This window comes from Myodes glareolus, chromosome 12 (genome assembly GCF_982192425.1).
Source record: "Myodes glareolus chromosome 12, mMyoGla1.1, whole genome shotgun sequence".
In the NCBI taxonomy this organism is placed as follows: domain Eukaryota; kingdom Metazoa; phylum Chordata; class Mammalia; order Rodentia; family Cricetidae; genus Myodes; species Myodes glareolus.
In genome coordinates, this window is record NC_142037.1 from 28908624 (window position 1) to 28935455 (window position 26832).

Here is a 26832-nt window from a genome sequence, read left to right on the forward strand (position 1 = left end):
CTGAGGTGATGAGGGGCACAGAAGGAGCTGGTAAGCTCCACTCTCAGGAATGGTGGGGAAATGGGGGAGCTCTCCTGGACAATGCAGGGAGTGGGGCTGGTGATGGGTGGTGCAGACTTTCAGGGAACCTGAATAAGCAGAGCTAGGGCCACCAGAGTTGGCGTCCTTTGCTTTCCAGGAGGAGAGGAGGGCATGTCTATCGTTGTGTGGATGGAGTACTGTAAAGAACAGGCGGTCAGTGGTCAGCCCCGTGCCGCAGCTGCCAAGAGCATCCAGGAGGCAATGCAGGTCCAGGAGTTCTCAGGGAACCACCCTGGTAGGTAGGGATGGATTCCTGTGTGGCGGCAAAGACTCCAAAGAAGTTAATGAAAAGTGATGTAAGTTTGGGGAACTTTAGCAAGGCCTGGACAGGCAGAATGAGACTAGGCTTGGGGGGGTTCTGTAGGAGTGCCAGGAGGGCTGTTCTGCAGGGGAGAGTGGAGGATGAACTTGGGCTTACCTAGGGAAGGCTGCCAGCACTGGGGCTCTTCGCAGAGAAGATGACTCACCAGGCCACCATACTTTGGTTAAGAAGCTTCCTAAATCCAGAAATTCAAACTTGAAGGCATCATACCAAGTGAGATAAGCTACCCACAATTAAGATAAACGAAGCCAAACGAAACCACTGTGGTGGCACACATTTGTAATCCCAGAACTCAGGAGCCTGAGTGTAGTGGTCTGAAGGAGAATGCTGCTATGACTCAGATATTTGAATACTTGGTCCACAATTGGTGAAACTGTTTGGGAAGGATTAGAAGGGTGGACTTATTGGAGGCTGTATTAGAGTTCTCTAGAGTCACAGAATTTATGGAATGGATATCTTTCTATATCTATCTATCTATCTATCTATCTATCTGTCTGTCTGTCTGTCTGTCTGTCTGTCTATCTATCTGTCTATCTATCCACCTGTCTATCTGTTTATCTATCTATCTGTATGTCTGTCCATCTGTCCATCTGTCTGTCTATCTATCCCTAAGGAATTTATTGGAATGACTTACAGGCTGCAGTCCAACTAATCCAACAATAGCTAGCTGTGAATGGGAAGTCCAAGAATCTAGTAGTGGCTCAGTCCCATGAGGCTGGGTGTCTCAGCTCTTCTTCTGTATATGCTGGAAGCCAGAAGAAGTAGGCTCCAATGCCAGTGAAGGAATAGATGGCTGACAAGGCGAGGGCAAGCAGGCAAAGAAGAAGGAAACCTTCCTTCTCCCATTGTCTGTACATAGGCTTCCAGAAGATGGTGGGGCTCAGATTAAAGGTGTGTCATCCAGCCTCGACCTGGATTAAAGGAGTGTGTTACTCTACCTCAAGATCCAGAAGAAAGGCATGTGAGTTGCCTGCCGCAAGATCCGGATCACAGGTGGGCCCTCCATTTCTGGATTGTAGCTCATTCCAGATAGAGTTGAGTTGACCACCAAGAATAGCCATCGTAGAGAAGATTTTCAGTTAGCTCTTTTGGTTTCATGGTTGTATCTGAAGATACAACCTCTCAGTTACTGCTCTAGCACCATGACTGTATGTCTACTTCCAAGATGGTCATGGACTCCAACCATCAAGAAACTCTTTCCTCTATAAGTTGCCTTGGTCATGGTGTCTTATCACAGCATCAAGAAGTAACTAAGATGTTGGGATAGAAGGGTTTGCAGTTTGAGTCCAGTCTGTGCTATATAGCGAGACCTTCTTTTACAGAGGTAGGGAGAGAGGGAGAAGAAAGGGGGTTATAGATCTTAGGGTTAATGGATTCACAGAAGCCAAAGTAGAATGGTGGGTGCCCAAACTGGGGGGATGGAGAGTTGATATTTCAAGAAATTCTAATTAAAATATTATATTATTTAGCCCCCCTCTAACAATTTCCATGCCTTTTCAATTTTGTGGCTCCTTTTTCTTTAATTATTACTGTTTTACACACACACATGCATGCATGCACACACACACACAGAGGAATAAATATATAAATGCAGACTGCTGAGTCTGTTTCGTGTTGCTTATATGTGTAGGTTTTAGGACTGACCACTTAGTTTTAGCCAGTTAGGGGGCTCATCCCCAGGGAAGATGAATTCCTCCTCTCCGCAGTTTATAATTACTTCATCAGGGCGCGTCTCATGGAATTCCTCTCAACCATATTGGTATGTCAACTGGTGTTGTTTCTGTTCCGGTCTTGTTTAAGTAGCTTGTGTTGTTGATGTTTCATGCATGTAGCTTCCCTCTCATACATAGAACATACAATGCAGCTGCGGACTCCCTGGTCCTTTGGTGCTTACAATCCTCCCTGACCCTTTCCTGTGATGTTCCCGCAGCTGCAGGTGTGGGAGTTCTGTGGTGTCAGCTGTAGAGGAATCTCTGCAGTCAGCGACTCCCTGCATCTTGGCTAACTTTGGCTTTTTGCAGCAGCAGATTTCAGTCTGCTACAAAAAGAAGTTTCGTTCTGTTTGTTTGTTCATTTGTTTTGCTTTTCAAGACAGTTTCTCTGGGTAGCCCTGGCTATCCTGAAACTTGCTCTGTAGACTAGGCTGACTTCGAACTCACAGAGATTCACCTGCCTCTGCCTCCCGAGTGTTTGGAATAAATGTACACACCACTATGGCCAGCAAAAAGCTTCTTTGATGAGGGCTGGATACCACACTTGCCTGTAGGCAGAAAGAGAGCATTTAAGGGCAGTTAAAAATTATAGTGGCTCCAGGAAGTGGTCGGAGCAGGTTCTCCGCTAAGATCCATGATTTTACTAGCTACAGGTATCTGGCTAGATTCCATTACCAGATGTGATTTTCCTCTGGTTAGGCAAGCATTAAGTACAACTAGACAACTGCTGGTTAGTGTCAAGATGTAAGTGCCAGGGCGGCTGGAGAGAAGGCTCAGTGGTTAAGAGCACTGACTGCTCTTCCAGAGGACCTGGGTTCAATTTCCAGCACCCGCATTGCAGCCCATTGTTACCTAGAATCCACCAACCTCACACAAACATACAGACAGGCAAAACACCAATGTACATAAAATACTTACCTAGAATGCACAAAGCCAGGGCGTCAATCTCCAGCACCACATAAACCAGGTGTGGTGGTATATACCTGCATTCCAAGCCCTTTGGAGGTAGAGGCAGGAGGAGTAGGTGTTCAATGTCACCCTCAGCTTCACAGCAAGTCCAGGTGAATCTATAACACATGCGACTTTGTCTCAAACCAAGGAAAACACTCCCAAACACAGCCATGCATGTGTTATAGGCTGGGGCGTGATCCTTGGATGACGTCATTAGATGATGTCGTGGATACACGATATCATGGAGGAGTGACATATATCTAGATGGCACAGGTCAGCTGCTTGAGGTGGCATTTGATGTCATCAAGGGAAACAGTAAAAGTGAGGTGTGTGAAGTGGATGGAAGCAAGAGTATATTTTTTTGCAGCAAGGGTTTTTATAAGTAGAAGAAGAGCATGCTAAGATAATAATTTGCGAGTATAGCAAATAAGGACACCAGAATCACAGTCGCCGTCATTCACTGCCGTCATCGCCAACGCTGTGTATGCAATTGCAGGTGCTCGGCATTCATGCCACCCAAGCAGGCGGTGTCTTCATGCCAGCTTTGTCACACACAAAAGAGGAAAGTGTTGTATTTGGGCGTTAGGACCATTTAAATCACCAAGTCATTGTGAGCTGGCACATCCGCCGTCATGTGAATTGTATATGAATCGTGGTGTATGGTACTGAGGCCTTGAACAGTCACTGGCCCCCTCCCAGGCCGCTAGACTCAGCCAATGCTTCTTAGGAACGCACAACGTGTTGTGTTCCTTCTTTCCCTCGGGATCTGTAGGAGAAGGGCGGATAGCCTTCAGTTTTGGAATTTTGGCACTTCTGGGGCCTTTTTAGACCTTAAATCCCTATTCTCTCCAGGATGGCCTTCACGCGTTCTTTGAAACTGGCTTATAAATTTTGCTGTGAACCTCTGATCCAGTGAGGAGCAAGCTATTTTAGCAAATCACCCATGGGTGTGGAGGTCTCTTACAGCCCTGGGTCTATAGTTCTTGCAGAGTGATTGCCAGGATCAGTGGTCATCAGTGGCCCTGCTGGAGCAGGACAGGTGCCCTGGCCCGGGCTTAAGGGGCAGAGTGACCTCCAACCAGCTCTGTGCCAGAAGCCAAATGAGACACAGCAGGAAGTATTAAATCATCTAGATGTTTATTTTCTATGACATAAAACATCTGGACTCTGGGAGTCATTTGGGAATTGGGAGTGCTGGCGGGGGGGTAACATCTTTCGAGGATAGACTTGGCCTCCTGTTGCTGGAATCTGTCAAGAGATATAGGAAGCCGGAGGAAGGTTAGAGGATCCAGGATCAGGGTCCAGACAGATCCTTCTCACATGGTTGGTAGAGACTCTCTTCAGAGTGACAGGGAGAAGGCTCTCCTCCCAGGGTAAGGATGGAGGAAATGGGAGGAAGACCAAAGCAACGAGCGGATTGGAGTCGGGGCCAATGAAGCAGACTAGGAAGGGCCCAGAGTTCATGTCCTTCCTGCAGTAGCAGGTGAAGACGCTTGTAGCAGGACGGAGAGAGCGTGTAACCTCCGGTGCCTCACCTGTGAAAAGGAAAGACATGTGGTCTCTCGAGTTTCCTGAACACGTGATTTAATCTCTTGGCTCAAATCTTGGGATGGAGCTCGGTGGCAACATTTCCAGCATCATCTGTGCACGTGAGCACTGAGGCTCTGTTCCGCCCTATGGAACTGAGCACCGAGGGCACTGAGCGCGTTCCAGCGGCTTAGGCGCCTTCTAGTTCATCTAGGTTTTCTGTGGCTCCAGTGAGTTCCTGTTCCCTTTGCAGCCCCTCAACAGTATCGTTTCCCTCTGTGTCTCAAAGCATCAGGACAAGGCTCATGGGAGCCCAGGGTGGGAGCGAACGAAGGGGATGTTCACCTCTTGGGACGGTTCACCTCTCGGGACAACGGTGGGCACTCATTGAGCGCGTGTGTTTATTTGTAGTAGTTATTTGGAGACAAGCTATCATGTATCTCAGGTTGTATAGCTGAGGATAACCTTGAACTTCTGATGCCCCTGCCTGCATCTCCTCAGTGCTGGGATTACAGGTGTGTAGTGCCATGGTGGTTTATTCAGTGTCAGGGATGGATCGCCCAAGGTGTCTATCTACTGAGCTACATCCCTAGCCTAGAGAGCTGGCCTTGCTCATCTGCCGTTCCTTGGCCACTTACAGGGAGTTTTGCACAGAGAGTCCCTCCAGCTGGGAGCTGTCTTTTCTTTCTTTTAGCACTCTGGCTGTCTTTACTCCTCCCTGCTCTTTATCTCCTCCTGGCTAGGTTGCCTAGAAACTCCGAATTCCTTCCACTTTATTATACTCTGCTCTGCACTTGGCTCGGGCAGCCTCCACGAGCCAAGGCTAGGGAGGGGGGGAGAAAAGACTTTGGAGGTGATTTGGAGAAGAAAAAGAGATAATGGAGGTGGTTTTGGAGAATGGAGAGAGCCACGCAGGCCAGGAGCTTCTTTCCCATGGGTCTGACAGAGGCTGACTGCTAGGACCGATGTGGGCCCGAGCACTTGGTTGGACTCTTTGGAACAGGAACACTGGGAATAAGACAGGAAGCTTGTATCTGCCCTGGAGTCTGTAGCATGACCGCCTTGGGCTGATGCTTAGAGTTTGCTTAGAGTTGAGTGTGACAAATTGGGCCCTGAATGGTTTGAGAGTTCCACCCCCAGTGTAGAGACATTGTCAGATTCTGGGTCTGGGTATGGGTAAAGAAACCCTGTAGCGCTGGAGTGAAGAAGGGTTTTGACTCTAGGCTGGGCTGTCAGCTCGCAGATCCTGGTGCTGTCCAGTTTAGCTTTGTCCCCGTAAACAGGAGTGACAGGGATGACCTGCTTTAGGGAGATGCTGCAAAGATTCAGTGAGATACTGTCTGTGTAAATGAGTTCGGGAGTGCTCAGCTGGACTTAGTTGTTATTTTACAGATGCTCGGACTGGGAGAGTGCACAGCTGGTAGGGAGGCTGCACATATCATGTCCCTAAGGAAGTAAATCTGGCAGCTTTTCGTTGCTTCACTTCTGTTCACTTCCCAAGAACACTCTGGCTCCATTCACCTCCGTTCTGCCTCAGTAACTTTCCCTCTGTTTCACCCTCTCCCGGCACATGGCTGAGCATCTATGGTGGTCTTGGTGGCCTGGTTCTGTCCAGGGCCTGTGGGTATAGGGTCAGCAAGGAAGACCCGGTCAGACGATTTTGGGGTAACTGGACAGGGTGGGATGCTGGACTCTCATGTCTCAGGAGCTGGATGTTACTGAAGGAGTCTTGGGGTGCTGTGGAATCAGTTATGAGTCTTCATGGGAAAGTCATAGCACAAGAGAGATGTCAGCGTCTGGGCAGTTTAGTCTTCACAGTTCCCATTGCTTGGAGGTGACCTGGGAGATGTCTTGTCTTTAGCTATTTTTATTTTTCCCTTGTTTTTAGGATTTGTTTATTTTAGTTTACGCGCATGAGTGTCTATCTGCCTCTACACATGTGTCCCACATGAAGGCCAGGAGAAGATAGCAAAGGATTCCCTGGAACTAGAGGTACAGATGGTTGTGGGCTGCCATGCAGGTGCTGGGGATTGGACTCAGGTCTTCTACAAGAGCAGCAAATGCTCTAAACCACTGAGCCATCTCTCCAGCCCCTTTAGCAACTTCTTAAAGGTTTATTTTATTATGTGTATGTGCATTTGCACCTCTACGTGCCTGTGTGTACCTGTGTGTTTATGTGCACATATTTGTGTGTGCGTGTGCCAGCAGAGGCCAGAAGAGAGAATCAGAGCCCCTGGAGCCAGAGTGGCAGATGATGGCAAGCTGCCGGGTGTGTTGCTCGATCTTTCCGCCTACTGCCAAGAAGGTGTTAACAATGCCTGTGCTTTGTCATATTGGTGGGTTTGCTGTCTTCTGAGAGAGGATTGGCGGATTCCCACCTTGGGAAGTTTTGTAATAGCAGCCAAAGCTGCAGCAGCAATGTAAGTAGTAGTAATAGTCGCAGTAATGTCTGCAGTAGCAATAGCAGTAGCGTCGACGGAGGTAATAATAGCCATGGTGGCAAATGAAGTATTAGTGGCAGCAATGTCAATGGAGGTAATGAGCACTAGTGTCAAGGAAAGTCATAGAGATCCAGTCAGGTCAATGGTTTTATAAGCAGCTATAATATATGAAGGTAGCCTAACTGACACTATATACTTACTGCTTTTGAGATAGTATTTGAAGACTTCCACGTGGGTTATCCCAGTGTTAGTGGTTGAGGGCAAGTTTATGCAAATGCAGGCTTGCATGTGAACCTAGCCTTGCCACAGTGGTTGCGTAAAGCCTCTGCATCCCAAATTTCTGCAAATGAGGTCTAGAAATGGCTGTGAAGCCAATGAAAGGTGCTGTGCCTCATCAATTACTTGGGAGATAAAAACCACAAATCACATCCATACACCACATCCATAAGGACGACTGCTTACAACTAAAACCGGAAATGAGTAGAAAAAAAAAACGATTAGACACATGGTACAACCACTGTAAAAAACTGGATAGGACTCTTTAAAGATTAAATCAGGGCAGGGGGATGGCTCAGTCAGTAAAGTGTCTGCCTGGAAAGCATGAGGACATGAGTTCAATTCCCAGAACCAATGTGTGCTGGCTGGATTTCTGTCAACTTGTTATGAACTAGAATCATCAGGAAGAAAGAGGCTCAGTTGAAGTAATGCTTCCATGAGATCCAGCTGCAAGGCATTTTCTCAGTTTGTGATCAAAGGGAGTGGGTTCTGGGTTCTATAAAAAAGCAAGCTGTACAAGCCAGGGGAGCCAGGGGAAGCCAGCCAGTAAATAGAACTACTCTGTGGCCTTTGTATCACCTCCTGCCATGCTTGAATTCCTGTCCTGACTTCCTTTGTGAATGAACAGGAATGCTGAAGTATAAGCCAAATAGACCCTTTCCTCCACAACTTTTATTTTGGTCATGATGTTTCATAGCAGCAATAGAAACCCTAACTAGGGCATGATGTTAAAAAAAGGGGGGCGGCAGGTGGTGGTAGCGCATGCCTTTAAAATCAGTACTCGGGAGGCAAAGGCAGACGGATCTCTGTGAGTTCGAGGCCAGCCTGGTCTACAAAAGCTAGTTCCAGGACAGACACAAAAGCTACAGAAAAATCCTATCTCAAAAAACAAAAACAAAAACAAATAAAAAAGAGAAAAAGGAAAAAAAAAAGCTAGGCATGGTGGTGCATGTTTGTAATCCCAGTGCAAGGAGATCCCCAGGGCTCACTAGCTAGTCATCCTGTCCTACTTGATGAGCTTCAGGCCAAGGAAAGAACCTGTCTCAAAAATGATGGATGGTACTTGGCACATGTACATATGCCACATGTACATATGTTCTCTTATACATACCAACACATGCACATACACATATAAATATAAAAAGAAATTGAATGCCGAGCTATCATTTAACCAATCAGTTACACTTCTGGGTACACGTCCCAAAGTATTGTAAGCAGGGTCTCAAAGAAATGTTTGATAGCACTTTCACATTGTTCTGATAGCCAGCCCAAGTACCTGTGAATGGGTGAGTGGATAAGCGAACATAACATCCTATAAAAGGGAGAATTTGGGCTTTATATGAAGGAAGGAAATTGTGGATGGATTTTCTTTTCCACTGCCAGCTCCCAAATAATGACACAGAGACTAATTATTAATTATGAGAGCGTGGCCTTAGCTTAGGCTTGTCCCATTAGCTCTCATAACTTAACCCATTCCTTTTAATCTACATTCTGTTGACTGGCTCGTTACCTCATCTCTCCATACTGTTCATGCTGCTTCCTCTGCATCTGGTTGGTGACTCCACCTTCTTCTTCCCAGAGTTCTCTCTCCCTGCCCTCAAGTCCGCTTATACCTCCTTCCTCTCTCCCGGTCATTCAGCTCTTTATTACACCAATCATGGGAATACATTTTCACTCAATGTACAGATATCCCACTGTAGTGGGAGGAGGCCACCTATTGATTCCCAGCTGCCCAACTAGCTTAGACCTGAAATAATCACACAGAAACTATATTATTTAAATCACTGCTTGGCCCATTAGCTCTAGCTTCTTATTGGCTAACTCTTACATATTAATTTAACCCATTTCTATTAATCTGTGTATCGCCATGAGGCTGTGGCTTACCAGGAAAAGTTCTGGCGTCTATCTCCGGTGGGGCTACAAGGCATCTCCCTCACTCTCCACCTTCCTTCTCCCAGCATTCAGTTCAGTTGTCCCCGCCTACCTAAGTTCTGCCCTATCAACAAGCCAAGGCAGTTTCTTTATTCACTAACCAATAAAAGCAAGACACAGACAGAAGGACCTCCCACACTAATCCCACAACAGAGACTCACGCACATGCTCAGACATGGAGGAACCTCAACGGCACTGTGCTAAGTGATGTACACCGGTCATAAAGGGATAAAGACTGTGTGGGTACACTTAGGTGAAGTCCCTAGAGCAATCAGCTCAGAGAGACACAGCAGAATGGGGGTCGGCATTGTGGCTGCATGGTGGGGGTGGTTGTGTAACATTGGCTATGCCTGTAGTACACCTCAACTTTACGTGTGAAGGGTTTACATGGCATATCATAGACATATTTAACTTACCACAGTTTTTAATCGGGGAAAAGAAACTTCTGTTTTTGTTTCCTCTTATCCAAAACTGGGGGAAAACCCCACTGTTCCCCCATAATGGTGGAACTGACTTTGTGAACACATTTGATATTCTCAGAAGCATGTCGGATGTGACTCTCCTTGGAGAGAGACCATGTGGTCATACTGTATTTCTGCTACCAGGACCGTGGATGGTCATCCTGAGCCCTTTCCTAACCTCATTCAGGGAGGAGGTTGCAGGAGAACGACCAGGCCCCTTGCCTCTCTGTGTGCTAGTGTGCACAGGTGTCACCCTTCCCAGAGAGGTACTGATGTGGGGGTGACATGTGAAAACTCCAGTGACTGGCCTTGACTCCCCAGCCACAGAGGTCTGCCCAGGTCTGGAGCCTTCGTCTCCGAGGCTTGTGAGGAACATGTGTACCTGTGATTGATCACATGTATCTGAGTAGCACACCTTTCCTGGGTCATGTGTCCATCTGCACAGTGACATTAGAAGTAGGATCCTGTAGATGTACATGCAGAGGGAAAGAGGCCCTAACTGAATGCTGTAACTCTCATTTCGGTCCTTGGGATGAGAAGCAATGAAGAATGTTTACCGCATCAATTGATTGTAGGCTTTCTGTTCAACCATAGCTGTGTGTGAAGTCCTCTATGGGAATGTTAACACCTGAGCGTTACCTCAGCTGCTCTGGAGGTGGCCTGGATCCAGACCATTCAAGGCTTCCTTGGGTATTTAAGGTACAGCCAGGACAGTTACCTCTGTTCCATGGATCTAGAGAGTAAACTCTCGAGCCTAGGCTTACATGGGCTTTCCTGGTTAAGGAAGCTTGTGTGGTACAAGGGAGGCTACCTATAAGCTGTTTATTACCTGCCTGAATTACTAGGCAAATATTGACCGGAGGCTCCAATGTCCTGAAGGCTACCTGTTGTTCTATGGGCACGTCTCTGGTGAGATGGAGTTTGGGCGATGGACGTATGGTAACATAAAGTCAAATCTCTCCCAGGAGATACAATGTCAGGGAACACTGGACTTTTCTAGTTAGCAAGTTCAAGTGCAGGAGAGGCCCTGATAGTAGGCTTGGGCTAAGTTTTGACATCTCTGACTTCTAGTCTCTGAATCTATGTGACAAGGACAGCAATAGCTAGCTGCAGATTCACTGTGAGAACGAAATGGCTTGCGATGTAAAACACACGCCACAGAGTCGTCATTACTCAAAAGATGGGTGTTTCTTTTTTTATTCTGGCCAAGAGGAACAGTTGGTTGCCTCGTCTGTGGAAAGTAGCTACTGTCTTCTTGCCTATGATGTCAAGGTTTATTAATCAGTGAAATTTGACAGCTCCTGGGAGTGGCTAGAAGATGCTTGGCTTACTCCTCCTGGTGATGGTCCCAACTCTCACCTCATACGTTCAGTGTGTTTATTTTTTTGTTTTTGTTTTTCGAGACAGAGTTTCACTGTTTAGCTCTGACTGTCATAGAACTTGCTCTGTGGACTAGGCTGGGCTCAAACTCAGATCCATCTGCCTTTGCTTCCTGAGTTCTGATAGTAAAGGCATGTACCACCACTGCCTGGCTGTATCCTCATCCATTCTGTTACTGAAGATCAGTGGCGCTTGTTACAGCAGCCATAGCAGACTAATACATCTTATCCCAACCTGCGTTGGCTCCTTCTCTGCATCAACCACATAAGCATTCATCTTTCTCTGGTCATTTTCCAGATCCTTGCATCTATCCTTGCCCTTCAGTTGTATCCGCATTGAATCTTAGAACTCTCCAATTTTGCCTTTCACTGTTCTCTCCTTTAGCCTCCAGGACTTTGTCATTTACCTTCTCACCCTCTCGGGCTGACCTCCTACTCCAGGTTGTCTTCCACCCTCAGCTAAGTTTGTTAGGGTTGCATAGGATCATCGACCTATGTTTCATCCTCAGCAGCTGCAGGAGGACCCAGGATGCATGTAGCCTTAAGTCTTCCACATTGGACTCCCCAATCCCCTTCACTGCTGCCCAGAACTTCCGTGGCTTCTAGAACCTGCCATGCTACTTTGCCCTCTTTGGGCCTCTGCCCATCAAGCACCCGTTCATTGTAGCTCTTTTCCAATGCATTTGTCTAGACAACCTCCCCAGATCTTCCCAGGCACAGTTTCTCCTTCCTGCCTCTCTTCATCCACCCTTCCCCAACCCCATGCCCAGAGTAGTGTCCTTTGTTAGGCACAATGAGCCTTCCTTCCTTTATATTGTGAAAGGTTACCCCCAGAGACCATGCCCTGTTTTCATTAAGGCCTATTGTCTAGTCCAACATCCAGGGCACACTATATTGCTCAAAAGATGCTCAATGATTGAGTGAAGGAATTAAGTGAACAACCCAGGCTGTATTTTTGGGTCAGGCACTTCTCTGAGATTTTGGTGGGATAGGGGCTGGCCTGTGTACTGTAGTCTGTTTATTTAAGATCAGTATCCCTGGTCTTACTCTTCCTTCATGGAGTAATAACTCCAAACATCTCTAGACATTGTCTCACATATCCTGGGGACAACACTTTCTTATTGTTAACTGCTGGTGTAGGCCAATAGAGGTCCCTTAACGTTTTGAAAGTACAATATCTTCTCTTACATACGAAAGCTAGCTTAAAGACAAAAACTGAAAAGAAGCTCAGAAGAGGAGGCTATTAGAAGTTGGGGTAGTAGAAGGAAGAACTTTTTGTGGGGAGGACGGGAAGCCCCAGAGTAGGTGCAGAGGGCGTGAATGAGGGAGCAGATGAGAACAAAATGTAAGGACAGAAATGTATGAAAATGCTATAAAGAAACCTACTGCTTTGCATGCTAGCCTAAAAAAATTAATTAAAAAAAAACCTACCATTGATACCAGAGTTGGTAGGACGTGGGTGCTGGTTTTATTGGAGCCTGAATTTGAGTTCAGTAGAGATTTTGGAGGCTTTGTGCTGACTGGTGGTGGTGGGATGGGTCCTTGTCCTGAAGTTAAGATTGAGGAGACTCCAGAAGGTTGGCTTTATTTTCTCATTAAACTGGATGCAAATCCAAGGAAAGAAGACAGGTTTCTCTCCAGGCAAGGGCTCCCTGGCAGTCAGGAGTACATTTCCCTGAAGTCCCATAGGCGCCTTGCTCTCCTTCCTTCCCTGACAAAATCTCTTCTGGTCCTTCCATGGTTTTCTCCCCATTGATGTTTGGCCCCAAAGCTTCCTGAACTCGTGAACGCACCAGTAAAAGTCAGTGTTCTGAGATCACTGTGTAGAACTCTCCTCTCCCTCTGCGTCCATGCTGTCCATTCCTGCCTTTCCCTTGCTCAGCAGGGCTATAGAGGGGCTGTAAACTCCCTCCTGGGTCCATCCAGAGAGACTCTGGTAGTCTGTTTTGGAGGGAGGGGTGCGACCCACATTGCCTGGAGTCAGCGCCAGCCCTCAGCCTTCCCATGAGCCAGGGCGTAGCCTCCTCATGGGGCCAGATGTCTGGATTAGCACCTTTTCAGATGTGAAACAAATTCTTCTCATGTCAGCCATGCACCAGGCCCCAAAGCTCCTTTCTAAGCTCATAACTGCCCGTCCTCATCCTGTTAGAAATCAGATTTCCTGAGAGACTAGCAGATGGAGCATTTTAACAGGGGTTGCCAACAACAATAATAACAAAACAACGGCAAAATAGAATGGTCCATTAGATTTGAGTTTCAGGTAAATCACAAGTAGTAATTAACATAGATGCTCCAAAGATCATTCACAACATACCTTTAGCTAAAAAAAAAAAAAAAAAGTACTTAGCTGGGCCTACTTGCATACTTTATAATCCCAGCACTTAGCAGTCTGAGATGGGAGGGTTGTAAATTGGAAGCCAGCTTGGGCTACCTAGTGAGACTGTCTACAATGGCAAAAATAGGGGCCCAAAAGATGATTCAGCATGTAAGGATGCTTGCTGCCAAAACTGAAGAACTGAATTTGGTCCCCAGAACCCACATGGTAGATGAACCCTGACGTGGCAAGCTGTCCTCTGACCTTCATGTGTCTTTTGTCGCTTATTATTATTATTATTATTATTATTCCCATAAAATAACAGACAAACCGTCAACAAATAAAAATATTAAAACAATCAAAATTATTCAGGTTTTTCTGAAAGTCAAATTTAGGTGACCATCTTACGTTTGTGTCAGCTCAATGAGATCCCACTGAGTAGCCAAGCTCCCCTCATGTTCTTTATGGGGAGCAGACATTTGTGAAGCCATGGAGCTGCCTGTCAGAAGTGACCAGGATGGTGGCCCTCCTGGGTCCTTCTCTGTGGACTGATTTGCCAACTGAACTTCATCTGTCATGAAACAGCTTACGGAAGAAGCCCTCTTCCCACTGAGCCCGAGGCCGCCATAGCAAACACGCATGTGAGGCTTCTGTGCTGGCCTCTTCTCCCAAAACTTTTGGCAAAGAGGGTCAAAAAATAGCTTCTGTGGAAATTATTTATTTAGTTTTAATGGGGCAAAGCTAGATCTTGGCGAGACGTCTCAAGGAAACAGGCTCACGCCACACAGTCCTGTTGGAAGGCAGACTTCCTGTGACCCCAGAGTTTTAACGAGCACCAGAGAAGTTATATTTATAGAAGCCCTGTTAATTTTATCCTCCGTCCCCACATTTAATCCCAAATACAACAAATCCCGGAATATCTGACAGTCACCCTAGATAGATGAGCCTGCGACCAGGAACAGACACAGGGCTTGAGATTCCTCTGGTGCAGTGTGACTGTTCCTTGTCTTGAAGAAGCAGCAAACACAGTCAATTAATAAAGCCCTCGGCCACCAGCAGTGCATTTCAGTCACGTTTCCTGGAAGGCGCTGAAGTCATTTCTGACCACAGCATCTTCAGAGAGGTCCTGGGAGAGCTCGAGGCCCTGGGCTTTGCACTTGCTCCTCCCGAGCCAGCGGCTGCGCCTGTATAAATGGCTTAACTGTCTCACTCGCTCTCTGGAAGCGAGCACTGGCTGAAGCCCCTTCTTGTAGTAAAGTGACTATTAGAAACTCCCCCCAGTTAGGGCCATCCTGGTTCAGATAGAGCTGGAGGGCTGGAGGAGACGTACAAGGACGAGGAGAGGAAGGATGCAGATGTCCACGGACAGAGAACACACACATGCTGGGGAGGGCACGACAGACACTCTCGATGGAAAGAACACCAGAAGACCAAGTCTGGCAATAATGGCTGCAGGTGACCTTGACAAAATCATCAACCAGTCTGATCGTCCCTCTCCCTCCCCTCCCCTCACTCCTTTCCCTTCCCTCCCCTTTTGCCCCATCTCTGTATGAGTGGGAAGAAGCCAGAGGTCAATGTCAGGCATCCCCTTCAATCTCTTCACCTTACTTTTCATGAAGAGTCTCCCAACAAACCTGGTCCTCATTGATCTGGCTAGACAGGCTGGACAGCAAGCCCCTAGGCACCCTCCTGTGGCTACTTCCCCAGCACCGGGATTACTGCTACAAGCCACTTTGCCTGGCTTTTTTGTGGGTGCAGGGGATCTGAACTTAGGTCTTCTTGCCTGCATATTAAGCACTTCACTATCTTACCTGGTCTTTCTCTTCTTATCAGGTAACAAAGGGACAACTCTTCTGTTTTTGCCTGGAGGTTCTGGGGGGTATCAGTGATGTAATATATGTAAGTTACTGTTCCTAAAATCGATACCAGGAACATCTGAGCTGAGCATGCCCACTGGGCCTGGAATCTGGGTATCAGAATTCAGTGGAGCGACCCATAGAGTTAAGACCGCCTGGGACCACAATTCCAGAAGGGCCAGGTGATGAGTAAGTATAGCCCACTAGTAACCTACCACCTCTTCTGAGGCCCCCTTAGGCCCCCAGCACTCCTTGCATCTAGTGCTTGTCCTATGACAAAGCAGCACTTTTCTTTTCAATAGTGACAGCGAAAGGAAGGGAAGAAATAGGCAGAGAACTGGAACACGTTGCACCATCAGGGTGAGCCTTGTTTTGAGGATTCTGCTTCCTGTATCTTAAGCACTCAGGCGTGTGCATACCCGGCTATTGTTAAAGATACACTTCTTACTCTGAGGTACGCTGAACACATTTAAAGAGTTGCTTTGTGCAAAGACCATCTGAATCCCACCTTTGGGAGCTTGGAAAGGAATATCCCGCTGAGGCCAGGAGTCCAGAAATGCCTCCTTGATTAGGGGAGTCGTGGGGTGGTGTCATGACACAGTCACACTGACGCCAGACATATTTTGATAGTAACTCTTAGCTCGCTAGCTCTGAACCCCATTTCCTAACCCTTGACACAGTGGTCTGGCTTCCAGAACCCCAAGCATCCCTCCCGTGCAAACCCGGGCTTTTGTCATCTTTGATCATTCTTACAGAACCACTGGGCATCCTCAGTATGTGGGAAGAAATCGAAGACTCTTCGTGGGGACAGTCCTATACCGCCACTTCCCCTTCTCTGGGGACCCGTGTCTCCAGCATCCTTGGAGGTATAGAAATAAGGTGCTGTGCTTTCCCCTCCTTGTGTTTAAGGACTAGACACGTTAGAACGAGCTTGACTTGGATATCTTGAGAAAGGAAGCAAATCAGAGTGGCCTCTTCCAAAGCTGTAGGAGGTCTTTCTTTCTATGTGTTGCTTTCATTGGTTGAATAAAGAAAACTGCCTTGGCCTTTTGATAGGGCAGACCTTAGGTGGGTGGAGTAGACAGAACAGAATGCTGGGAAGAAGAGCAGAGTCAGGGAGATGCCATGATTCTCCTGCCTGAGACAGACCCTGCTTAGACTCATGCTGGTAAGCCACAGTCAAGTGGCAATACACATTAATAGAAATGAGTTAATCAAGATGTGAGAGTTAGCCAGTAAGAGGCTAGAGCTAATGGGCCAGGCAGTGTTTAAATGAATACAATTTCTGTGTAATTATTTCAGGTGTAAGCTAGCCGGGCAGGACAGAACAAAGGGCCCGCATTCCTCTTGGGCAGCGGGATGTGGCCAGCTCCTCCCTATAACATAAAGCTTCTTGGATGAGTCCAATTTTTCAAGGAACCCAGGCAGGATGGTTTGAAATATAAAGTGGTTGCAGGTTCCCAAGAAGGTTACAAAAGCAGTACAAGTTCATATGTCCCCAGTCTTCCCAGTAAGCGGCTCCCTCACAGCCCTCCAGCGCAGTGAAGGAAGTCAGGGCACAGAAGTCCTTCAGGTTACTTACACCATCAGTTAAGTGACTGACATCAGTCTTCTGGGCCAGGGTGTAGTCTAGGGCAGGCTCATATGTCTCCAGAGCCACTCTGCCTTGCTCCCTCTGAATCCAAATTCTAGTGCTAGAGTCAAGAACCTTTGCCTGTAAAAAATCAGGCAAGCTGAAATATCTTATCATTAGTTGTTCTGTTTTGTGTATATATGCAGTGTATTTCCAGGGTGGGGCACACATGCCCACACAAGAGTGTGCCAGATTTTAGTCATTGGACTCCATCACCATCTATTCCCTTGGGACAGGGTCTCTCACTGAACCTGGAGGTAGGCTGACAGCCAGCGATCCCCAAAGATGCCCCTGTCTTCAAGTTCCATAGTGCTGGGCTAGCAAGCACACGACTCAGCCTAGTTTCTCAAGAGATCTGGGGGTTCACAGTGAGCACTCTTTTACCCACAGGACTCTCTCTCCAGTAGTCAATTAGTTTTATTTGTCCTAGGTGAGCACCACCTGAAATCTAGGCCAATAGGTTGTAGGGATGACACACAGGCATCCCTGGAAGAATGTTTCCTCAGCCACCCAACAGTCAAGTAGACTCAGCATTGTGGGCAAACTGCCCAGGTGAGGGAGGGGGAGGCCAGGTCTGGTGCTAAGGGGTGAGGAGCCTTATTCCTATTTGGCGGAGGTGTGGGGTCAAGACTGAGCCCAGCCATGGTAGTATGACAGATGGCTTTGCAAACAGCTGCATCTACTTTGATCCTGTTTGCTTGAGATAGAGTCTCCTGTGTAGCCTAGTCTGGCCTTGAACTGGGAATCCTCCTGCCTCAGTCTTCTGAGTGCTGAGATAACAGGCCTGCACCATCCTGCCAGATTTCTAGGCTGATGCATTCAGATACCAGTTAAAGACAAGACTTCACCGTCTCTGGGTGGAACCTTACCAGCTGCCCCATCCTAGGCTCCCCCTCAGAATACAGGGTGGCAGTGCCAGGCTTAGTAGGGAATGACTATAGTAACACCAGCACTCAGGAGGTTGAGGCAAGAAGATCAAACATTCAATGCTAGCCTGAGGCTCATAGTGAATTTGAGGCCAACCTGAGCTACACGAGACCCAGTCTTAAAATCTGAAACCCTTAGAATCCTAGACAGACTGAATCAGCTGGGGACAGTGGGGTGGGTGGAGGGGAGGGTGACAAGGAAGGGGAGGGGTCCACCTTTCCAGCAATCAAAGCCGCCATTGTTCTCAAAGAGTTAACCCGAAATACCGGGCTTGCAATTAGCAGGGAATAATGGGGTGTGATGGGTGGAGAAGAAGGACTGGAACTGATTTCAGCTTGTGTGAGAAACTGCCTGCTGATTCCGTCCCTGTTTCTTTAGTGCACGGCCTGCGGACTCAGCAGAGCAGAAATCCTTGGGGGAGGGGGGCTGCTGGAGGGAGCGATCTGTCTTTGAATCATTTAAACGCCGCCGCAGTGCCGCCAAACTAAATGGAGCTTATCCAATGTGACACCTCTGCTAGTTGCGCCCGCAGGTGGAGGGATATTAGCTGTAAAGCCGACTCTGCTCAGAGAGCCCCAGAACCAGGCCTGCGAGCCACCAAAAGGAATGGGTGACTGGTGGAGGGGGGCACTGCGACGGGGGGGGGGGGTGCGGGGGGCGGCGGCGGTGGCGGACTGGCTGGCTCTGAAGCCCAGACCAAGAAGCCAGTATCCGAGTCCAGGAATTAAACAGTATTTGTTGAACACCTACTGCGTGCAGACCTGAGGGCCCCTTTCCACAGACTACTCCCAGCATCCTTTACCACAGTTGTACAACAACTATTGTTATTCATGTAACTTTTTTTTTTTTTGAGTGTGGAACTCAGATACTGAGATGCTAAGATTACATGCACGCACCATCATATCTAGCTTTATATACAGTTTTGAAGATTTATTTTTATTTGTGAGTGTGTGCATGTCTGTATGAATGTATGCCACATCTGTATGAGTGCCCACAGAGGCCAGAAGAGGGGGATAGAGTGACCTGGAGCTGGAATTGTAGGCTGATGTTAGGTGCTGGGGACTGAATTTGGGTCTTTTGGATGAGCAGGGTACACTCTTAAATTATTGAGTCAGTTCTCCAGCTCCATATTCAGGTAAAGATGCCCTTCTGGTCCTTGTCAGTGTTGGAAACCCAGACCCCACCAGCCTGAGTGGAGGGATTTGGGTCTTCTCTTTTTAGAAATTGTATGTGTGTGTGTGTGTGTGTGTGAGAGAGAGAGAGAGAGAGAGAGAGAGAGAGAGAGAGAGAAAGAGAGAGGAGAAAAGAGAGAGGGAGGGAGGGAGAGAGAGAGAGAGTGAGAGACTTGTCAGAATCTGTTCTTTCCTTCTACCATGTGGGCCCTAGAGATTGAACACAGGTCCTCAGGCGTGGTGGCAATCCTCGTTACTCATTGAGCCATCTTGTTGGTTCCTCTCTTGTGCAGTGAAGAAGTCTGAGATTAGCTCCACTCAGGGCTCAGATCATCTCACCAGGATCGGTCCCCAAAACTACCTCTGTGCTACCTTCTTCTGAGGTGGCTTTGGGTTCAGATTCCTTGAAGCAGTTAAGTGACAGCAGCTACATAGGCCTCTGATCCTTGGAGGCCCAAGGCTAGCCAGTATAAACAGCTTTGTTCTAAAGTCTGAGCAGTACTGACCTCCATCACCGGCCAGAATGGAACAGCAGGGACCAAGTCTACTCCCACGTTAAGGAAATGGAAACCAGGACAGGCACATTAGCAGTCCTGGACAAGGACTGAGAGGCACAGGACGGGGCTTTGGAGAGAAGGGTTGTTCTGCCCTGTTTTCTTGGGAATCCTTGGGCTTCAACAGAAGGGTAACCCATGGGGAGCCTGGTGGGCAGATGCATGGAGCAGTTCAGAACAGAGAATGCATGAGGACCTCTGCACAGGGAGTTCAACAGACCTGTCCGGCTCTCCTTTCCTATCTAGCAGAGAACAGAGGGATTCGTTTGTGCCAGGAGCTGCCTAGTGCTCAGGGAAGAAGCCTCTTGACAGAATGGGCATCATCAGAGCCCTCACGGGTCAGGAATAGCTCCTGTGGTGCACGGACATTTAGAAATGATGGCTTTGGTAGTGGGAATTAGTTCATTTTGCCCTGCACTTGAGGCTGCTCTGGCACTAGTGAGTTTTGTGCAAGGCTTGGGAGGAAGAAATTGCTTTCCTGTCGCTCATCTGGTCTCCTGAATGAAAGCTCAGGTACAATAAAAGATCCAGAATCCAGAGAAGGCAAAGCTCACGTAGACAATTAAGAAATCAGAGTGCATACAAAGTTGGGATAGAACTTGGGAGGCTGAGATGGGAAGATTATGAGTTCAAAGCCAACCTGAGGAATACAGCAAGACCCCATCTCAAAACAAAGCAACTCCCCATAAACAAACAAAATCCTACCAACCAATTAATCAACAAAACAAAAACAAACAAATAAAATTCCACAATCACAAAGAAGGTCTGGAAAGATGGATCTTGAGGACCCAGCTTCACGTGCTCAGCTCCTGTGGCGGTATGTGCCCAGTGCTGGGAAGGTGGAGGTGGGAGGATCCTGGAGCTTGCTGACTAGCTAATTTAGCCATTCTCTGAGCGCTGAGTTCAGACAGACCCTGTTAAGAATATGGGCTGCTCTTCTAGAGGATCTGGGTTCAGTTCCCAGCACCTACAGGGTGGCCTGCAATGGTCTGTAACTCCAGTTCCAGGGAATCCAATGCCCTCTTCTGGCCTCTGCAGGCACCAGGCGTGCAGCTGGTACATAGACATGCATGCATACCAAGAGAACAAACAAATAAACAAACCCAAAAACAAAAAATAAAAAAAAACCCACTCATGCACATAAAATAAATAAATAAAAATAAGAATAAACAAAACGGAAAAGTGATGAAAGATACCAGATGCCAACCTCTGGCTTCCATATGTACACACACACACACACACACACACACACACACACAGGGGATGGGGCACAGGTACATGTAGGCACACATGCAGAAAATATATACACACAGAAAAAATAAAATATACAAAAAGTAGTTAAAAGGAACTGGAGAAATGGCTCAGTGGTTAAGAGCACTGGCTGCTCTTGCAAAGGACCTGATTTCAGTTCCCAGCAGCCACATGGCAGCTCACAGTGATCTGTGCCTCTAGTTCCAGGGAATCCTTTGCCCTCTTCTGGCCTCCACAGACACTGTATGCACTGTGGTACACATATGGAGATGCAGACAAACACTCATACACTGGCGCTGCAGGATAAATGAAACTAAACAATCTGCAGATGTGCTAAGAAGCAGGAAAATAGAAGCCATGATGAACAGAAACAGACCCGGGAATGGCACGGCCTTTAGGACTCACAGCCGAGCTGCTACAACTGCTGCTGCACTTTCCACGTGTCCAAGAAGAGAAAGAAGAAGCAGGAGCATTTTAGATAAAGACAGGGAAGAAGAAAACAGACCCTACGATCACGTCTAGAGGTGGAGGAACAAGCTAACCAACCATCCACCACATAAAAGACGGGGAGGGACGAATCATTAGCCATTACCAGGGAAAATGAGTGAACTCACAGAAGTGGGAATAGAAATTGTCAAAAATGAAATGGACAGGAGATAAAGAGGAGAAGACAACAAGCAAACAGCCCCAAACACAAAACCAAGACAACTTAATACACACCAGGGTAAGCCTGGTGGGGGGAAACATGGGGGGGCAGCTGTTTGTTCACTGCTGGCCTCCGAGGTGTGTGTCTGAAGCGGTCATTTGCTAATTGCTGCTGTCACTTTATAACTTGGAATTTCTCCTACTCTGGCATGACTGGGCCGGTGACATCGTTGTATTGGTGACATTCACAGTGACGAAGCTGCTGGCACTGTTGAGTTAACTGGATCTGTACAGTGCAGAATACCATAACCCTTCCTTTCACATTTGTGAGCTTAATTACACTCATATATTAGGGGAGGAAACAGGCATACAAAACCATCCTCCCTCACAGAGGCAGAGTGGGGCCCGGTGTCTCGGGGAAGTCTGTTTAAATGAGCAGTTCTGTGAGCAGTCAAGGTCCAAAATGGGCCCAGAATTGTGGATAGGAACCTGGCTCTGATTCCATCCCACAGGTAACCTGCGTGTGAGTGATCAGTATCTTCCTCCTCTGGGCTCACGTTTCCATCTTAATAAGTAAGATTGTTGGAATCAAGTGGTCTCCAGGAGCTCCTGCAGCTCCAACGTGAGGACCACTCACAGTGGGTCCCATCGTTGTGCATTCCTTTCCCCAAAGGCTCACGTGTGACAGATGTGTGAAACCCATCCTGGTGGTGTAGAGATCTAGGAACCAGCTCACCAACCAATGCCAGGGCTGCAGGGGACAAGTCTTCATGTTGGAAAAATGCAGTTTGGCAAGTGTCCACAGAACCTGTATTGCTAACATCAGGAGGCTGGGTGGTTATGGCGGGTTAAATGAGAATGTTCCCCTCATAAGTTGAGATGTTTGGATTCTTGGCTCAGGGTTGGTGGTGGTGTTTGGGTAGGTTTAAGAGGTGTGAGCTTGCTGGAGGAAGTATGTCACTGCGGGGTGGGCTTCTCTCTGTTTCCAGCTTGTGGTTTAAGATATGAGCCCTTCTTTTCCTGCCCCAGCTGCCAAGCTTCCCTGCCAGGGTGAACTCACCGACTCTAGAACTATAAGTCAAAATAAACTCCTTCTTCAATAAGTAGCCTTGATCATGGTGTTATATCACAACAATAGAAAACCAATGAAGATAGCAATGTCTCTGTTGGGTGACTCTCAAGGGCACAGCCAGGTCAGGTGACAAGTAGGAGAAAGTTTTCCCCTCAGGAGATTTAAAGATGACCCTGACTGAACTTGGAGTATTTGAAGGGATGGTAATTAGGTTGCCAGGCCTCTCTTTTTGTCATTTAAACCACTGTGACTGAATATGCAGACTTCACTAAGAAGAAATAACCAATTGTATGACAAAGCCACGAAGGAGTTGAGCTCAAATGTAGGCACCTCCTCGCAAATTTCCTCTTTTCTACCAGCGGGAACTCAACAGCTGTCATCTCTCTGTGAACTTGCGGCCTCTAACTCGCAGGTTCTCAGAGCAGCATTTACCCTCCAAACCCATTGTGTATTTTACACTAAAGTGTTTCAGAGAGAAGTGTGGGTCTCACCACACATCGTGAATTCCAGAGGTCTCCAAAAGCTATTTTCCCATATAGTCAAAATTACATTGCAGCGTTTAATCATTACTAATAACCTCACAGTGTGTCTGCCGTCACTCCGCCTTCCAACGTCTACAAACGTCTCACCTCCAGGGTTCAGCCTGTGGCCATGCATAAACTGGAAATATAGATTTTTTTCTCCAGGTTGGAATTAACAGTCCCTATACAATTTCCAGACCACGCTTTCTGGATTCCTCTGGTTGCTTGCCCTGTGGTGTCTTTCAGCTTCTGCTGTGTCCCCTCTCTATTCTGTCTGTCAGTTCTTCCTCTCAGCCTGCTGATCTGGGCATTCTTCCTAGCCGCAGAAGTCTTCTTCAGAGAGTGGGAGAACTCTGTCACCCGCACCTTGGCTTCAACACCAGGCGCTCTTCTCCTCCCTTCTTCTAAAGAATCCCACAGTTTAACTTGGTTCCGTCTGACAAAAGGGTATCAAGTTCCCACTTGGGCCAGGCGTAAAAATAGGGAATAAGGTCTCAAAGTTGGATAAGACCCAAACCTTGAACTCAGCCAGTGGCTGCAGTCAGATGCCCCCAGCACAGCACAGAAAGGTTTTTCTATGGGTCGTGGGGAGTACGGGGATGTAGGGTGTCAGTTTATGCTGTAGTCAGAGAGTTCCCAGGACACGTCCTCTGAGATGGTCTTAAAGAATGCATGGGCATTATGCCAGCCAAGGAGGGTGCGGTGCACATCGCAGCCAGGGAAAAGACCCAGGTAGGGCATCAGTGCGGGGCACAGCAGGATGGTCTCACCCAGGGCAAACAGGCCATCCTGGCTAGGGTACAAGTGTGGGAAAGTGTGAGTTATGATGGCCAGAGAAGTAAATGTGGCCCCAGGGGAGCAAAGTGTTCTACTAATGAACTGGGACTTCAGTTAGAGAGCAGTAGGGACTTACTGAGAGATGACAAGAAGGCCCTAGTCTACATGTTAAGGGTTCGTGTTGGTGTACTGGGCCCATTATTCCTAAGGGGCAGGACTAAGGAAGGGATAGAAAGACCATTGGTAGATGTCTGACACACACAGGTCACTAGACCAGTGTCCATTATTGCAGAGAGGGGGCAGAATGTGAGGAAGAGATGAGGGTGATTGGGATTATTATTATATTACATTATTTTGGCTTTTCAAGACAGAGTTTCTCTGTAGCTTTGGAGCCTGTCCTGGAACTAGCTCTTGTAGACCAGGCTGGCCTCGAACTCAGAAATCCACCTGCCTCTGCCTCCCGAGTGCTGGGATTAAAGGTGTGCGCCACCACAGCCCGGCTGGGATTATTCTTAGGCATAGTTTATTTGTGGTGTTGGAAGAGCCTCCATTACAGTTTCCTCACCTTGGACTGAGTAGGTTTAAATAAGTGTGTTGAGCGGGAGCTGGGGTGCTCTAGTGTGTGCGCCTGTACTCCGGAGCACATATGGAAAGTACACCTGTTGCCAGCAGATAAAGATCAACTGTCATTCTGAGAATCAGGGTACCGCCTGCGTCACAGCTAACAGAGTGGTCTGAGTCAGGAGATGAGGGAAGAGTGCGGAGTGTGACGGCCAGAAGCTGCTGAGAGGGGCTTTAAGATTACAGAGATTACATTCAGTGCTAAAGGCCCAATAAGTCAGAGCCCAAAAGCAGCCCTGGAAATTGGAGAATAAGGAGGTTACGGGTGTCATTTGCTAATGCCATTTGTCTTAGAAAGACGAAGAAAAAGACTAATCCAGCCTGGAAGACTCTTCCAGGGAGAAGGAGAGGGCCAGAGAGACCGAAACAACGGAGAGAAAGATATCTCGAGTTAAAATCCTGGAGTTAAGCAGTTGGCATACCAAAGCTGTTGACTAAGTCATGTGCTCACCCTGAAAGCTGATCCCCTCATCAGTGCCAGACTGGAGGCTGTGCTAAACCTGTGTCCTTCCCTCCAGAAAATCCCACAGATCAGCTCTGAGCAGAGGGACCCTCCATCCTTGAAGACCTAACTGTTCCTCAGCCTGTCACCTTCCCCAGTCTCTGAACACCAGTGTCCTGCTCCCCATCCGGTTCAGTCATTTGGAAGGCCTCTTCGTCTGTGCCGGCAAAAAACCATGATGCCCCCAATAAAAGATCCAGCTCACTGTATTTTTATTGGCTAATCTTCTCTCTTATCCAGCTGAGAATCCAAGTCAGAAGAGACATTTTAGGGTTGGATATCATAGCTTCTCTTATTGTATTATTATTGTTTGACCTAGGGTCTCACTATATAATCTTAGACTCACCATCTTTCTACCTCATCCTCCTAAGTGCTAGGATTATAAGCACGGGCCACTACACTTAGAAGACCACACGTGGAGGTGCACGCCTTTAGTCCCAGCACTTGGGAGGCAGAGGCAGGTGGATCTCTGAGTTCGAGGCCAGACTTGTCTACAGAGGGAGTTCCAAGAGTCAGGGCTACGCAGAGAAACCCTGTCTCAAAACAAACAAACAAAAAAATGTAGTCCCCAGGATACATTTACAAAACAACTCCCACACCTAAGATTCGGAGAACACTGCACAAAAGGGGGTGTGGACCGTTTGTAAGATCAGGGAGGTTGCTGACATTGGATTTACTAGTAACGTCAGAAACTCTACCCATGTGACTACCTAAACAGTAACTGAACAAAGAGAGCAACAATGGACGGCATCAAGGTGGGTTGAGGAACGCCTGTGCCTACAAGGCCTTAACCCTACACAAAGAAGTATGGACAGCTAAGGAATGCTGAGAATGGGAGACGTAGTCCTCCCCAGGGAAGAGCACACCCATGGGTTATCCAGTACCAGATGGTCAGCCCTGCAAACACACAGACAAGTCATAGTATACAGATGCAGGTAACAGCAATTCACGAACAAGAGCTTGTAAATTTGAACACAAGCAAGGACACAAGCAAGGGAGGGTCTGGAGGAAAAAAAGGAAAGAGGGAAGTCATGTAATTATACTCTAAAGACAAAACAAAGAAAGCAAAGCCCCACCCACCTACATTGCCCACCCCGGATTCAGGCTAGGGTGGAGTCCCAATAGAGGGACATTTTCAAGTGAGACAGACATCTTTGGGCTGACTCCAGACCTTCACCCTTGGACAGGGCTCCCTGACGTACCCGCTCTCCTCCTCTCCTCTGTTCCAAGCACCAATTTTTCTTAAATTTTATTTATATTTATGTGTCTCTGTGTGTATGTGCGGGTGTCCAATGGATGCAAGAAGAGAGTGTTGGCTCCCCTGGAGCTGGAATTGCAGGGACTTGTGAGGTGCCTGATTGGGGGGGGGGCTGGGAATTAATCCAGGTCCTCTGGAAGCACCTCAGATGCCTCAGACAACCGGGGCTGCAGAGAGCGAGCAGGTGAGATGTGGCAAGTCTTGACCCTTCTGCAAGCCACGTGAGAGCTCGCCTCACTTGAGGAGGCATGGTTAACAGCAGACATGGCCTTCGGGAGACCAACTCTCTGCCGAGGGGCTGAGGCCATAGACCAGGCACGGGGAAATGCAGAAACCACAAGAGACATTTCGTGTATAATACCTCAAGTCACCTGTCACCTTCACAGTCCTGACTTCCTGTTTCCGAATGCCCTTGTGAGGTGGGCTGAGCGTGGGGGAATTCAGTAACAAGTCATGGACCCTAACAGGACTGGCTTGGCCAGGATGTGGCTGACCCGAGGATGCTGTGGCCTCTACTGCTGCCCGCCTATGCCCTCGCCTGCTCCCTTGTCTCCTAGAGATCATCCCTTGGAGTAATCGCAGCCACATGCCTACATTACCTGTTTCGTTTTTTGAGACAGGGTTTTGTTATGTAGCCCAGGTTGGCT

General features: G+C 47.8%; 1 long non-coding RNA gene across 1 annotated transcript; it reads left to right on the top strand.

Annotated features, from left to right (window-relative positions):
• On the top strand, positions 1-25136 carry LOC125392388 (uncharacterized). Its single transcript, XR_007229485.3, has 3 exons — positions 1-30; positions 1263-1396; positions 24944-25136. It is a non-coding gene; the product is annotated as an uncharacterized LOC125392388 (long non-coding RNA).
• Positions 25137-26832: the final 1696 nt, after the last annotated feature.